At 35.1% G+C, this 13039-nt stretch overlaps 1 long non-coding RNA gene across 1 annotated transcript; it reads right to left on the reverse strand.

Moving 5' to 3' along the window:
- Positions 1 to 9683: 9683 nt before the first annotated feature.
- Positions 9684 to 10899, reverse strand: LOC116403739. Its single transcript, XR_004216571.1, has 2 exons — positions 10680 to 10899; positions 9684 to 10231 (listed from the first exon to the last, which is right to left on the reverse strand). It is a non-coding gene; the product is annotated as an uncharacterized LOC116403739 (long non-coding RNA).
- Between the last annotated feature and the right edge of the window lie 2140 nt (positions 10900 to 13039).

A 13039-nucleotide genomic window follows, 5' to 3' on the forward strand; every position in this document is an offset into this window, starting at 1 on the left:
TTCCATGCCATCACTAAGTTCATATCCCATTATGCCATACTCCCATGTTCACCTTGCACCACCAAGCACCGTAGTGTAAATATCTAAGACCAATATTATACTATTCATATCTTTACTGTATAGTGTATATTGCATCATTTAGTGCGCGATTAGATAAAATAGAAGCTTAAATTCCCTGTGTTTGACCCTGGACTTACCAGAAAACTTCTATTTTTGTTTGCACTTGGGTGACAGAGGAGAAAACGTGTGCGAGAATGTTTGACTTTCATGATAGCAACGCATGAATAGGAATGCATATTTTATCGCATACCCCTATGTAGCCACATAATAGTCGTAAACTTAGAACTACTCTTGTTAAAATTAAGAGCTTGACACTTGAGAACTTAAAAAACATTGATAAAATGTTAAACATAGAAAAAATCAAGTTTTTGGTGTCGTTGTCGGGGAATTTTTAAAGATTTTTCTATTATTTAATTGTACGCTAAATTATGCAGAAGTTCAATTTCAGTTGAATCACATGCTTTAGTCGAAAAGCTTGTGAACACGTTTATGAGTGCAAGCGAACAACTTGAATTTGAGCTTGACTCTGAGATTGAACGAACATTTGGGAGGAATCATAGTTAAAGGCAGAGGGAACACCAAGTGAACATGGACAATCAGAACAACAATGTCCCTGCCAACCAGGACGCCTAGAACCAAAATCCAACCTACTTAGCTCATGATCTAGACTGGCCCATCAGATCATATGCATCACCAACCATCTATGACTTCAACCCGGGTATTGCAAGTTTAGTATTCGAAGACAGCTTAAGGTTCAAAATCAAATGAGTAATGTTTCAAATGATCTAGAATGCTGGACAATTTGGTGGGCACACACGTGAAGACCCTCATGAGCATATAAGGAATTTCTATTCCATTTTTGCGTTGTTTAATATGCCAAGAATATCGTGAGATGAACTTTGCTTGGCACTATTTCCACTCACACTGCACGACGAGGCTAAACAATGGGCTAACTCTTTGGAAGAAGGATTGGTCACAACATGGGATAACTTTATTGAAAAATTTATGAAGAAGTTCTTCCCACCCATTGAGAATGAAAGAAGAAAGCGAGACTTTATGACCTTCGAACAGAGGAATAGTGAGAACCTGATTGACGTGTGGAGAAGATTCAAGAGAATGAAAAGGGATGCCTTCACCACAACATACCTGGATGTGTTTTGATGTAACGATTTTACTTTGGGCTAAGTAGAGATACATTACAATCTGCTGATGCTCTATTCACTGGTGGGATGCTTGGGTTATCCTATAATCAAATCAAAACAATGCTGGATGCTATGGCCAACAACAGTCAAGAGTGGAGAGATGATGGCTTTGGATCGAGAAATGATAGTAAAGGTAGTAGGAGAGATAGAGGAAGCATAGAAGATGGGACAGACAAAAACACAATCTGTAGATACCGTATTTTGTCCTATATTTATTTATTATAAAAGAAAAAGGAAAAGAAAAAGAAATTAAATTTGAATTTAAATTTGAATTTGAATCTTAAATTTATATTTTAAAAACAATAATAATAATAATAAATACATTTAAAAATAAATAATAAAAATAAAAATAAAAGGTTTGTTTCCTTCCTATTTTTTCTCAACCATCTCTTTTTGTTCGTCATCACTCTCCCACTTTCTCCCACTCTATCACTTTCTCCCACTCTCCCACTTTCTTCCTATTTCTCTGTAGTCTGCACTCCATCTCGTGATCTAAAAAAAAACAATGGACATTGCCCTATAAAAAGGAAAGAGGAAAAAAGAAAGAGGGGGAATTTTTTTTATTATGATTGGAGGATTTAGAAAGAGGTGAAGAGTGAAAGAAGATCAAAAGGAATAACCTTTGGCATTTAAGGGCAGACCTGCCGGTAAGTTTTTTTTTTTTTCCTCTTTTTATTCTTGTTTGATGATACTGCTTTTAATTATGAACTATCGTGTTCATCATTGTTCATCATTTTACCGTCATTTGGCATGTTAATTTAATTATTTGTATTTTTTTTAATACTGAGCATTCTACCTTCTATTCTATATTAAATTTTTTATTTTTTTTATTTTTTTAAATATTGAGCATTCTGTTCTGTGTTAATTTTTTTTTTTTGTTGGGTATCCATTGTGTTAATTTCCTTTTATTATTGGGCATCCATTCTGTGTTAATTTACTTTTATTATTGGGCATCCGCTCTGTGTTAATTTCCTTTTATTTATTGGACATCCATTCTGTGGTGATTTCCTTTTATTATTGGGCATCCATTCTGTGTTAATTTCTTTTTAATTAATTAGCATCATGTATTTGTATTTGGATACTCATTTTTCATTGGCACCCCATTTTACAGTTAATTACTTATATTCATATGACAACATGCCTTAATAATTATGCATAATTAATCAATTAGCATCCTGTATTTGGTAATACTCGTTCTTCATTGGCATCCATTTTACAGTCTTTGTTAATTACTTTATCCATATATCCATATGGCAGTACTGCGTTAATAATTACTGCTATCCATATATTATCCATGTTAATGATTATCCATGATATAATTAATATTTGGCAACACCCATTTTTCATTTGGCCTATTAATTAATTAGCAACTTGTATATGACATTTTCACTCACTCATTCTAATTATTTGCATGATGTATTAATTAATCAGTATGCATCTGGCTATAATTATTTGATATTCATTTTGGTGTGATTATTTATTTGCAATATTATTTGTTTGCATATCGGGTCAAACCTACTTTGGCATTCAACTGTTAATTATTATTTGATATCCATTTGGCCCTCGTTTAATTATGCATTAATCAATTATTTTGTATCATGAATTAATCAATTATTTTGCATCATTTTGAATTAATTAATTATCTTGCATGTGTTGTATTAATTAATTATCTTGCACCCTACATTAATATCTTTTACATTTTGCATATATTATCAATGTATTTATTTTATCTCAGCATATTACACTTAAATATTTTTCAAATTTCATAATGTTTTGTCATTGTTATTATTCATTTTTTTATTTAAATATAATAATGTAAATTGGAGAAAAAGTATTGTTTTTTTTATGGATTTTATAATTTAAAATCCATGAATACATGAAATTTTTCCGTTTGAAATTTAATTAATAGATTGTTTTTAAATTAACACATTTCATATTTTAAATGAGACTGAGTAGTATTTTCTATGAATTTATTAATTCTAGATATATGAAATTTTTCATTAAACACCTATGATAGAGATTAAAATATCAAGTTTTGGTATCTTAATATTCTTAAGGTGAATAAAAATATTTTAAAATAAATGTAAACTTCATTTTTCTAATGGCTCATGTGCCACTCATAATTATCAATTCATGCTTAGGTTTTACTTTCTTCGATATGAATTGATAAACCTAAATAAAAACTTTGTTATGTGAACCCCTATATTTAATTTAAAAGATAAAATTGGGTAACCATTTTGTGGGTGTTGTAGAGTGCTAACACCTTCCCTACACACAACTGACTCCCGAACTTAAATCTCTGAATTTACGTAGACCATTTTTTTTTTTTGTGACCAATCACACCTTAATATGATTGGTGGCGACTCCAAAATTATTTATTAAAATAAAATAAACGGGGAGGTCGGCCGCTCCGCGTAGCGTTCACGTCGCGACAGTGGCACTGCAAGGACAAGTAACTGAAATGAATAAGCTTCTTCAGTCAATGGCTTTATTGCAAGTCAATGCTGTGGGGAGTTTTGTACAGATGATAAAAAAAATGTCTAAAGTTGGTTGTGTGGGATGTAGTGGACATCATGGTGTTGACGGATGCCTATTAAACATAGAGACTGTTACACATGTAAAAAATGACCCTTACTCCAACACCTACAACGTCCAATGGAGAGACCATCCCAATTTCAGTTGGAGGGGTCAGAAGCAAAATGTTCAACAATGAAAAATTGGCCAATCAAATTACAAGGGCGAAACATCTGGTTATCACCAAAGATAGTATCAGGAAAGGCCACAACAACCAAACCAACGCCACGATAACTCTTATAACCCAAATCATTCTTTTTCTTCTTCTTCTTTGTCTTCATCATTAGTGGAAGCCCTTTTTCGCGAGTATATGCAGAGGAATGATGCACTGTTACAAAGTCAAGCCTCATCCATTAAGAACTTGGAGTTGCAACTGGGGCAACTTGCCAACGATGTCTCCGAAAGACCAAAAGGAGCCCTTCTTTGCAATACCAAAACACCAATTCAAAGAGGGGGTTCAAGCAATAAAAAGAGTCAACTAGTGACATTAAGAAGCAGAAGGAACTTGACCATCCACGAACTAGAGTCTGAACAATAAAAATGTGTTGGGCGAGGAAGTAGAGCACAGAGGTGGGAAGAACAACGCGGTAACTTGTCTATTCAGGGAACGAGCTCCAATCCCTTACCACTGTTCCATTTTTTGATTGCCTAAAGAAGAAAGCCGACAAACAACAATTTTTCAAATTCCTAGACGTTTTGAAGCAGCTGCACATTAATATCCCATTTGTTGAGAAGTTAGAGTAGATGCCGACCTACGTCAAGTTCTTAAAAGATATTTTGGCGAACAAAAGGAAGATTGGTGATCTTGAGACAGTGGATCTAACGCAGACAACAAGCAATGTCTTCAAGAAAGGGCTGCCCTAGAAGATGACAGATCTTGGAAGCTTCCCAGTTCCCTAATCTATAGGTGGAGTAGATCTGGGTCGCGCTCTATGCGACCTTAGGGTGAGCATCAGTTTGATGCCTCTTTCAATCTTTAAGAAGTTGAAGGTAGGGGAGGTATAACCAACACATATGAGGCTCCAATTCACACACAAATTCATCTCCAAGCAAGAGGGAAAAATTAAAGACGTTTTAATAAAAGTGGACAAATTCTTGTTCCTCGTAGACTTCGTCATTGTTCTGGATTATGAAGTTGATCGGGAGGTTCTAATCAATTTGGGATGATCATTCCTGTCAACTGGCTGTGCACTCATAGATGTCCATCAAGGCTAATTGACCATGTGTTTTATCAATGAGGAGATCAAGTTGAATGTCATGGATGCAATGAAGCTTCCCGCAGATGTTGAAAACTGCAGCGCAATAGAATTCCTTGGTTGGGACTATTGTGAGGAAGAAATATTTTGTGAACTGTTTAGCATTGAAGAATTTCTTAAAGACGAATCAAATTTACTTGAGGAAGTAAATGTTGTGTGTAGTGAACAGAAGTTTAAACCTTTGGATTTGCAAAACAAAGACAAGAAGAAAATAAGGCCATCAACTAAAGAGCCATCATAACTAGAGCTTAAGCCTTTACCCAATCACCTGGAGTATGCATATGTGGGAGAAAATGATACCCTTCCAATCATTCTCTCCACCTATTTGAACGTTGCAGAAGAAATGTCATTTTTAAATATGTTCAAATGCCATAAGAATGAGATATGATAGACCTTGGTAGATATTCAAGGCATAAGCCCATCCTATTGCATGCATAAGATCAGGTTGGAAGAAGGTCAGGTGCATTCAATTTCAGAGACGATTAAACCTCGTAATGAAAGAGGTCATCAAGAAGGAAATCATTAAATGGTTTCCTGCAAGGGTTATTTATCTTATCGCAGACAGTGAATAGGTAAGCCTAGTCCAATGTGTTCCTACGAAAGGTGGGATGACTGATGTAAAGAACAAGCAGAATGAATTAACTCCAACGCGAACAGTCACAGGATGGAGAATGAATTACCGCAAGTTGAACGCGACAAAAAAGAAGGATCACTTCCCCTACCTTTAATTGACCAAATGCTGGACATGCTTGTAGAGAAAGAATATTACTGTTTTCTAGATGGTTATTCAGGATATAATTAGATCACAGTATCATCGGAAGATCACCAACACAAGATAACATTTACGTGTCCTTACGACACATTTTCATTTCGCATAATGTCATTTGGTTTATGCAATGTGCCAAGGACATTTCAAAGGTGCATGATGGCTATCTTCTTGGATTTCTTGGAGAGATCGGTTGAGATATTTATAGATGACTTCTCAGTATTTGAGGATTCTTTTAATGAATGTATAAACAATCTAGAGGAAGTGTTGGAGAAGTGTGAAGAGACATTGCTCGTTCTGAACTGGATGAAGTGTCACTTCATGGTCAAAGAAGGACTTGATTTGGGGCACAAGATCTCTAACGTGGGACTAGAAATGGATCCTGCAAAGATCAATGTGGTTAGCAAGTTACCACCTCCTTGTGATGTCAAATCGTTGAAAAGATTTATGGGTCATGCAGGATTTGGGTTTTCCCAGATTGTTTTTTAACTAATCTATTATGCACTGATCAACCCTTTGATTTTGATGAAAAATGTAACCAAGCATTTCAAGCCTTAAAAGACACGTTGACTTTAGCACCTATCCTCATCACACTTGAGTGGTCACAACTATTTGAACTCATGTGTGACGTGAGTGATGGACCAGTAGGGGGGCTATGATGGATCAAAAGAAGAACAAGGTGATCCATCCAATCTATTACGTGAGCAAAAACCTTAATGACGCCCAAGAGAATTACAATACTGCTGAGAAGGAATTGCTCGCGGTAGTATTTGCAGTAGAAAAGTTTAGGAGCTACATTGTGGACTCTAAAGTTACAGTGCACACCAATTATTCTGCGATTAAATATCTCATGGCGTAGGGCACTAAGCCGCAATTAATAAGATGGGTTTTATTGCTCCAAGAATTTGATTTGGAGATCATAGACCACAAAGGCGCTGAAAACCAAGTGGCATATCAACTATCATGTCTTAAGAATGAAGAGTTCCAACAAGAGAAGGGAGATATTAAAGAAAGATTCCCAGACAAGCAACTCTTCCGCATTGAAATAAAGGAACCCTGATATGCAGACATATTCAACTATCTTGTTTGCAAAACATGGCCGTAAAACTTTAATAGCCAACAAAAAAAGAAGTTGTTTCACGAGTATCATTTTAATAGATGGGATGAGCCATTCCTTTATAAATTGGGGCCAGATCAGATATTAAGGCGGCGTGTCTCTAAATATGAAACAACTAACATACTGGCAAGTGTCGTAAAGCACCCTATCGAGGACACTTTGGTCGACAAAGGATGGCTGCAAAAGTCTTGTAGAGGGTACTTCTGGCCTACTCTCTTTCAAGATGCAAGGAACTTTGTGGTCAATTGTGACCAATGTCAGAGAACAGGAAATATGGCTCGATGCGATGAAATGCCCCAACAACCCATCTTAGAGATTAGATCATTTGATGTGTGAGTAATAGACTTTATGGAACATTTTCCTTAATCTGGAAACCATGTGTACATCTTGTTAGCTGTGGACTATGTATCGAAATGGGTTGAAGCAATATCCTGCGCTAAGAATTATGCGATTACTATTAACAAATTCTTGAAAAAGAACATCTTCATGCAATTTAGGACTCTTCGAGCTATTATTAGCGATGAAGGATCACATTTCGTTAATCACATCATAACCAAACTGCTCGTGAACTACAAAATAACCCATAAAGTAGCCACTGCCTACCATCCTCAAGTAAATGGACAATTAGAATTGTCCAACAGAGATTAAAAACATATTGGAAAAAGTAGTAAATCACTTCCGAAAGGATTGGACGAATCACTTAGATTTCACGTTATGGGCGTATCGCACCATGTACAAGACACCGATTGAAATGTCCCCTTACGCAATAATCTTTGGGAAAGCATGCCACTTACCATTGGAGTTGGAGCACAAGGCATCATGGGTATGCAAAAAGTTGAACTTTGATAAGAATGCCACATGAGAAGCAAGATTACTTCAATTTCTTGAGCTTCAAGATTGGCATTCTCAAGCCTATGAGAATGCCAAAAATTTACAAGCAAAGGACAAAGGCATGGCATGATAACTGCATCCGTAAACGTGAATTTAGCATTGGTCAGAAAGTGTTATTATTCAATTCACGTTTGCGTTGGTTTGGGCCATTTTTGGTCAAGGAAGTTTTTCCGCATGGTGCAGTAGAGATCACATCGACAGATGGAACAAACACGTTTGAGGTAAACGGACAGAGGCTTAAGGCGTATATGGACTAAGAATGATGTGATAAATTTTATGTAAAACTGTTGTAAAACGCATTTTACACATTTCCTTTGAAACACATAAATACATTTTGTAACTCATTGTAAGTTATATCATGTATATAGAAAGCGTCGTTTTGTGCATCATTATCGCTTTGTATACTTTTCTTGTTCTTGCTTCGTTGTTTGTTTTTTTTGTTTTGATCACTAGTAGAAAAATGGTCTACGACGACAGTTATTTACTGTCGCGAACAAAATCCATGACAGTTATTTTCAGTCATAGAAGCGGGAGTCATGGAAAGTCCTTCCATGACAGTTTTCAAAAACTGTCGCAATAACTTATTTAATGACATAAAATAAATGTCGTTGGTTAGCATTCTACAACATCAAATAGCTGTCATATTTTATTTTATGACAATAAATAACTATCATCATTTTTGTATTAACGACAGTTAAATAAATGTCGCGAATTCGTTTATTGTGACATGTTTTAAATGTCATGGATATGTCAATCGCGACAGTTTTTTTTAAAGAAATGTCATTATTTTGCTATTGACGACATTTTTTTCTGTCAAAGATAGGACAATCGTGACAATTAATTTTGTAAAAAAAAACTGTCATTGTTTTGGTATTCACAACAATTAATAATTCATATATTACGACATGTTTTTCCTGTTGCAAATTACTCGATTACTACAATTTTTTTCTGTTCTCTTTGCCACTCCGCCATTACACGAACCATTTGAATGACAATAATGTAGCCGACAATGACAATTTTGAATTTATAATATTGACACCCATATAGAAAAAAATAGCCGACACTTTAATATGTATACGCTATAATAGAATTTATAATATTCGTACATTTCCAATCAACTTCCAACAATTTACAAGTACGGAATCCTAGCCCTTAATCAAAAAATATTTTAAATTGCATCAGAATACATATAATAAGATTTTCTGCTAAAACATAAACGACCAACCGAGAATGTTCGTCTCTGAAAGTGTTCTTTGAAAGTAAACTCATGAAGTTGTCGATTCCATTTGAACCTACAAAGACAACATGAATATAAGCATCCATTATAGGACAAGAGAGTAAAACTCGCTTCATTTTTTTTTTAAATAAGACTTAGGATTCAAATGTGTTTTCAAGGAAGGTGAAAAGTTCACCAAAAAGTTGTGATAAAAGAAGAACAAAAGGTATAGATATAGAAATATAGTCACGAGAAGACACAAGAGTATACATGGAAAGAGGAAAGAAAACATAGAAGAGTAAACATGGGACGATGATGAAAGAAAACATAAAAGAGTAATCACAGGAAGAGGAAAGAAAACATAGAAGCTACCCGAGGTTTTCAGAATTGAAAAGAATCATGGGGGAAGGGGAGAAAAAGGTTGCTTATGCATACAAAAATTGCATAAGTCCTAACAATCACCTAGTCATTCCACAAAGAATTATCTCACAAAACTTCCTACCAAACAATCCACAAGTGAAGAATGGTGAAAAACTACAATAATGAATGGTAGCAAACAAACATATCAACTAAACTAACGATATGCCAAGAGAACTCTAAATGAAAGAAATGAAGATTTCACAATTAACTTTAACTTAGCTGAATGTCAAGCCAAGAAGATTGTAGCCAAGATTCTTAATTAGTAAGGATTTACATCAAATCATCATTACATAATTCCATGAACAAATGGAGGAATGAGTTAAAAGCATTGATAAAATTTGTTGAGTGAAGAAAGAGTTTTTAAGCATCAATATGCATCCTAGCCCAACAAATAGTGGTATTTGCTAATAACAACCTAATGAATTCCTCCCCCTGCATCCCAGCCCAGCCATAGAAATTTTATCTCAGCAAATTTAATCCAAATAAATACATGGTTGAATATTATTGGTAGAATTGGAAGGTAGAATTCAGTAACAAATTAAACAAGTTAATGAGCGAAAAACAAAAATCCGAGAATTATTTGAGAAAATCGTACCTGATACGACCATCTGCATCGAAAAAAAATATCAAAATCCTACATGAAAAATTTAACAGAAAAGATATACCTCCAACTAAAATGTTGTATGATTCTCTATTGAACTAAAAAGTCTCAGCTGAAGCATATCCAACCTATAAATTCAGGAAAACAACATAACAATTAAATCATAAAACCCAAAGAACACATAAATTACTGCAAAAAAAAAAAAATCAGCATAAGCAAAAATATTGATGACAGAAGGAATGACTACAAACAATGAACTATGCATGATTTACTCTCACATGTGCAAGAAAGAATAATTGATGCCACACATAAAGTCAAAGAATTACAAGTTAATTAAATTTCTAAAACGACATGTCGTGGAGGAGATACAAGTGGTTGTTTTGACATGACATAGAGAAATCAACAACACTGGTGTGGTTAAGAATCACGAGTCAATTCATCTGAATCTGAATCACTAGCATTATAGTCTATCGCAATCAATGTTAGCTTATGAAATTAGCAAGATATGTTGAAAGAGGATGGATAAGATAAGGAAAAGACATTAACAAATAAGAGATTTATATTGTAACAATCAACCTGGATGTTTATCACTAACTTTCCAGACCGACGATCGACTTCTTGATGCTTTTGTCATCTGAATTCTTCCCCAAAATCAAAATACATCAAAATACACTTGACACCTTTAAAATTAGCTTGCTGTAAAATAGAGTAATACAAAAGAAACAGGAAAAAAAAAAAAAAGCAATGTCACAACCACATATTACTATACAAGTACAAACAATAGAAATAATGAAACTTTCCTAATTCGAACGAACAAAAATCAATCAAAAATCAACCAAATGCTTCATTGAGGCATTTCATCAAACACATTGTAAGCTACCAAAATGTTTCATCACCAACCTACACAAATTCTTGAAAACAAAGAAAATAATTTTAAAGATTGCAAAGAAATCGGCACTAGCCATGACATCTCTTTTGGAAATGAGGATAAGATCTTACCGGCGAAACAATCCAATGAAATTGGGATAAACTGAAACTCACGAAACAATCCAATGGAGACAACGAAGAACTTCATAGAGAGAGAGAGAGAGAGAGAGAGAAAGAGATAAGGAAGAGAAGCTTACCGGCGGAGGGGAGGGGTGACGACCGACGCCCACGATTTGAAGCTTCGGGTTGATTGGAGAGGTTTGGAGAAAACGGGGGTGGTGGCGACGGGTTGGTGGAGAAGGTTTCGACGGACGGGCAGGAGGGGGTGGTGGTGGCGACGGGACTTCAGACGGTCAGAATTGGGAGAAAGCCGACGGGACTTCACGCGGATGGGAGGAAGAAATTGGGGGAAATTTGGGGGAAAGTTAGGGCACGCGGATGGGAGGAAGAATTTGGGGAAAATTTTGGGGAATTTGGGTTTTTTTTAAAATATAAATATGTAAATTTAATTTTTTAAATATAAAATAATAAATTTTTTAACCCTAACATTCTATGACATTAAATAACTGTCGCGAAAAGTGTTTTCCGAAAAATTCCGTCTTTTCCCGCCAAAAACGCGAAATTTTCTATTTTGTGACAGTTTTTTTTTTCTCATTCATTTTTTGAGATATATAACTGTCATAGTAGACAGGTTTTCTTCTAGTGGATTGAATTGTTTTTCATCTTCTTTATCATTTTACGAAATTATTTTAACCATATCTTTTATGTACTACTCTCTTTACCACATGTCTCTATCAATTTATAACCTTAAGGTAGTTAGAACTCTTTTGCGCTTACGAGGAATCATTGGACAACTTGCTGCTATGTGAGAAATCCAAGGACAATGGCGCGATGAAAACCTAGGTGGCATGCTTTGGGATTTTGAAATTTAAATCACCAAGGAAATTGTGCTTTGCTTGAGAAAGGTGAGACATTGTCATCATCAAATGGTCACTTAGGGCTTTGAAGAGACGCACCGACCTGTGTCAGACGCAATTAATAACATGATGGCCGTAATAATTACACCCTTTAGCAGATATATATCTGAAGTGCTTTCTTTTATGTTTCTCCTTAGAGTTTATCACACTTAGGCTTTCCCATTTTTAAACCCTTACCGAAAAAATCTCTTCGTTTCCATTTTCCCTCCATATGTCCATTTCCAATGGATGATAAGCATCAGAAAGCCTCCGAAATCACCCAAATTACTAAGAGTCCTTAACAGATAGACGTTTCATTTTCATCAAAACCACCCAAACACCCAAAAGTTTCAAAGACCGCCAAAACTTCTTCTAAGCAATCCAGACGTGAAGAGTCTAGGAAGAAGATAATGTTCAAACCACACACCAACTCCTCAACCTAAAATCAAGCCCAATCCATTATACCAGGTTCGAAGTAAGCCCAACATCAGCATAAGATTTAAGACACGAGATAGATTTATTTAGGAAACTAATTCCCTGTGTTCAACCCTAGAATTACTAGGAAATTACCTCTTTTGCCTCTTGCACTTGGGCGAGAAAAATGAAAACTTGTACTAACATTCATCATCATGCATGCAACAATGCATAGGTAGGATATGCACCTTTTTTTTTTCATTGGAAAACCTTAACCTAGATGACATGTTAGTCGCATTATTAGAGCTCTACATGACATATTCATGAATGATTCTTGTACACAACATATATCACATAATAGAAAAATAAGCAAAACGCAGCAAGTACCACCTACTTCAAAACAACCTTCTCAAAACGGCTTCTTCAAAATTCTTTCATCAAAACTCTATTTTAAAGTGACACTTCTGATTCAGACACATGTCTCACAATAAAGGAAAAAACCATGTGGTGCGTTCTTTATAATTCGTTGAGGAGTTCGAGTCATGATCATTCGAGATTGAAAGAGAAAATTGTGAAGGTTGGAATCTTCAAGGGTAAGTAATACTTCTCTCTATCTCCAACTACATTATTAGCATGCTA

Source organism: Cucumis sativus, chromosome 5, assembly GCF_000004075.3.
Source record: "Cucumis sativus cultivar 9930 chromosome 5, Cucumber_9930_V3, whole genome shotgun sequence".
Classification (NCBI taxonomy): domain Eukaryota; kingdom Viridiplantae; phylum Streptophyta; class Magnoliopsida; order Cucurbitales; family Cucurbitaceae; genus Cucumis; species Cucumis sativus.